At 42.7% G+C, this 4,324-nt stretch overlaps 1 pseudogene; it reads right to left on the reverse strand.

The window, feature by feature from the left end:
- Window positions 1-530: 530 nt before the first annotated feature.
- On the reverse strand, window positions 531-3,012 carry LOC116742768 (annotated as a pseudogene).
- Between the last annotated feature and the right edge of the window lie 1,312 nt (window positions 3,013-4,324).

Genomic DNA, 4,324 nt, shown 5'->3' on the forward strand with positions numbered 1-4,324 from the left:
AAAGATATTAGGTCCATCGGCTAGACTGGTAGTTTCCTCTCCAGCCTCACAGTCCCAAAGCCTCCATTTTGGCCCATGCATCCAGCAGGAATTACACTCATCAGTCATCGCTCTCGCATGCATACCTAAACAAGGCCAGACCAAAGTGCTCCTGGCCCTCTTTCCAAAGCACTTTTTCAGGACACCTGACCCCTCAGGCCTGTTTCTAAGTGGGCTAAGGCCACAGTGGACTTCCAATGAGCCTTTCACGTGACATACACAGGGCTGCAAAAACTTATGGCTGGGATACTTGAAACCAAAGCATAAGCATTTTCACAGGGGGTGGAGATCTGGAGTGGCAGAACTGATTTGCCATGCTCCACTCTCAGTGATATTCCAGGAGAAACACCCTAGGACAGGAAGTACAAGTCTGGCACCAGAGTTTAGGACTTTTAATTTGTCCCAAAGTTGCTAAAGCAAAAATCATGATAAAACATTTTGCTTTCCTTTATAACCCACCAACGCAAAAACGAAAACAAAAACAAAAAGCTCCGTAGGAAAAAAATGGTTTTGTACATGGGAGGAAACAATATAAATTCAAAACTTACAGATAAGGGTTAGCTCTATCAATCATCTCTTTAAAAAGTTTATACGAATATCCAGTCAACACCAATAGGGTTATCTCCCTTGAAATGTTATCTATACGGATTTCCAAGTAGACCACAGGGCTGTATACTGTCTTGGAATGTCCTCAGAAGGCTCCGTCATTGAGCAGGTAACAGAGTAAAAACCTTAGAGTCCTTTCTTTCAAATGGAAGAGGGGAAGACAGGGATAGAAGAAACTATTCAAACTTCATCTTATTTCCTTGTGGTTTGTGGTCTCCTCCTCCTCTTCTGCCTCCTCAGAAGCCTCTTCTCCCTCCAAAGCCTCCCTGGCCTCGGCCTCCAAATCCACCTCGGCCGCCACCTCGGCCTCCTCCTCGGCCACCGAAGCCACCTTCACCCTTAGGCTTGGCCCAGTCCAAAGTACTTTGTTTCCATCGATTTCACCATCTTCCATGGCCTCCTTGGCAGCTTTGGCCTCTTACTCGCTGTTGAACTCTACAAAACCAAACCCCTTAGAGGATCCAGTCTCTCGGTCAGTGACTATCCTTGCATGAATAGAGCCATCAAATGACTCCTTTAATGTCTCTTCTGTAGTATCCTCAGATAGACCTTTGACAAAGAGAGTTTTGGATGGATGGCTTCTTGCATTAGGTTGTCCCCTGGGTCCTTGCAACTCCAGCCTGATGGCTCTGCCCTCAGTTTCCCTTTTATTACATGAATTTAAAGCTTCTTTAGCATCTTCAAATGATACAAATTCTATAAATGCATACCCTTTAGATTTGCCACTTTGGTTCTGGGGCACTTTGATAAACGTTGCCTTCTCAAATACTTCCTGAAGAGTTTCTTCCGTTGCACTATAGGAGAGGTTGCTTAAAACCAGGGTTTTTGATTCACCAGTTCAAGTGCTATTCTTTCCACCTCTATAGTCTTGACTTTGACCTTTCTCTCCGGTATAGTACAGGGAAATGGATCGCCCATCTATCTCTGTTCCCTGCTTTTCTTCCAAGGTTCTCTCTGCCTCATCTTCTGTCTTAAATTCAATATAAGCAATACCTTTACTCTTTCCATCCTTGCTGACTAATCTGATCTCCACAGCATCTTCAAACACTTCTTTTAATTCTTCCTGAGTAACTTTATAAGGAAGATTTTTAGCCAAAAGTGTTCTCGCATCTCGTTCTTTCTTACTGTCTTTCCCCTTTGGTTTTTCTAGTTTAATTTCATTGCCAAAGACTTTTAAACCAGTGAGTTCCAAGGCTTTTTCCAGGTCTTCAGCAGATTCAAAATCCACATAGCCAAACTTCCTAGACACACCAATTCTGACATCAACAACTGCAAGATCATTTTTCACAAAAAGGTCACTGATACCCGTTTTCAATTCAGGAGCAGATTTACTGAAGTTCAGGTTTCCAACAAAGAGATTGAAAGATGTAGTTGGTTCTGTGGCTTCCACTTTCTGTTTCTTGGCTTCGGGAGCTGCTTTTTGTTTGGCCATTTCCTTCTTTTGCTTTCCAGATGCTTCTTTGACAAGTTCTTCCTCCTCGTCCTCCTCCTCCTGGTCGTCCTCCTCCTCCTCCTCCTCGTCATCCTCCTCATCTTCATCTTCAGCAGTGCTCTTTGCCTTCACAGGAGCAGATTTTGCTGGAGCTTTCTTTCCTTTGGCTGGTGCAGTCTCCATAGCTTCTTCTTCAGAGTCATCCTCGTCATCCTCGTCATCCTCATCATCGTCTTCACCGTCATCCTCATCCTTGTCATCCTCGTCATCCGAGGCAGGAGCAGCAGCTGCTTTCATCACCACGGACTCGAATTCATCCTCCTCCTCCTCTTCATCCTCCTCCTCCTACTCTTCACTGTCATCTTCATCTTCCTCATCACTGTCTTCCTTCTTGGCATTCTTGCCATTCTTTGCTCCCTTGGCTGGAGCGGCTGCTCCCTTCTTACCAGGGGTTGCTACCAATGCTTTGCCTGGTGTGGCTCCCTTTTTGCCAGGTGTTGCTACTGCTTTGGCAGGTGTAACTGTCTTCTTGGCTGGTGTAGCAGCTGTCTTTTTTCCAGGGGTGACAACTGCTTTCTTTGCCGATGTGGCAAATGCAACCTTTTTTGTTGGGGAAACCATCATCTTCTTTGCTGGAGTTGTGGTAGACTTTTTGCCTTTTTTCTGAGGAATAACAATCTCTTCTCCACTGCTATCATCCTCTTCATCTTCTGACATTTCCTCATCTTCACTATCTTCTTCTACCTCCTTTGGGAGAGGAGCCATTTTCTTGGGGTCACCTTGATTTTTACCGGCCTTTGCAAGCTTTACCATGATAGAGGCTTAGGACTGCGGAGTGTGTGGCGAGGGAGTGGCGCAGATGAGCCCAGAAGAAGCGAAGCAACGTCGATGGCGGCCGCTGATCGCAGAGCTCGTAGGCTTGGCTGCCAGCTAGAGCTCGAGACTCGACAATTCTTTTTTTAATTTTCTGTATCGTAATTAAAATCTATGACCTAAACCAATTTTTATAAATATGTAATAATGGAATAAACTCAGAGTATTTAAATTATTATTCTTATTGATACATTTTGAGTCATCCATTTCTATAAAGAAAATTCAAATGTATTTTAACTAAATTCTATAAAATTTTACTGCATTCTTGTGCTAAACACTGGGATTGTGAGGCAGGTGTGGAGGTCTTTGCCTTCTTGGAGGTCACAGTTGATGAAGGAAAACATTAAATAGGTAATCATGGGACTTCTGAATGCTACAACTGGGGGGAAACAAGCAACTATAGGAGCATATGAAAATATGATTTAACTTAAACAGAAGAGCCATCACCTCATGACTTAGGAAATGGTCCATTGTGGCCAATAAACTTTTCCACTCACCAGAGTCAGAACTAACTCTTTCTACACAAACCAATTCAGCAGGGCAAGGGCCAACCTAGTTAGCTCTATTGGTAATAGTCTGGAGCTATTGAAGTAGAAATTTTAGTTCCATTTTAGATCACTTGGCTTCCCGCAAGAGAACACTCTCCTCTCTCCCCACCCTACCCTGGCTAGTTGCCCCGGTCTCCAGCAAAATGTGTAAAATGGAAACTGCGTATAAGTATATGAATGAGTCGGCATAAACTCTCCTTCACTGGCAAGTCTAAGGAAAAGGTCCTGCTGATTAGGTCAACAGCTGCATTTGCATGTGACTATGAAACCTATTATTACTCAGACAATACTTGGAAACATCCTTGAATGTAAAAAAGAAGTTGAGATAGTGCCAGTTGTTTATTAAAATGCTTTTTAAATATTTGGAGTAAAGAAGAAGTGATATTTCATGGAGTCTAGAGCCAGAATTATGTATATTAAAAGCCATATTAAACTTTTCAAAACTATTCTGCTAAGCAAGAAAATGAAGGTAGACAGGTCTTAATAAAAGCTTTTAGAATGGGCAATCAGAGTATTCCTTACACATGGCAATCAAAAATATCTGTAGATTGAATGAATTACTGCAAAGCTGAATCAGTGGGCTTGGGTTCTTGCCGTGTAAAACACCTTATGAAGAACCTAGTTTGCCTTATAACAGGATACACAAGATCTAATTGCATGGACAAGATAGCATTTATCTCCATTTTACTCTTGATGCCCACTTTTCAGTGGTCATTTCAGCTTTAACTTCCTCTCAAGGAGAAAGTGATAATATAACAGGATCTTTTCCAGACCATGTTCCCAGACGTTGGTAAGATTATTGGCTTGAAAGAAAGCACACAGCAGC

This window comes from Phocoena sinus, chromosome 17 (genome assembly GCF_008692025.1).
Source record: "Phocoena sinus isolate mPhoSin1 chromosome 17, mPhoSin1.pri, whole genome shotgun sequence".
Taxonomy (NCBI): domain Eukaryota; kingdom Metazoa; phylum Chordata; class Mammalia; order Artiodactyla; family Phocoenidae; genus Phocoena; species Phocoena sinus.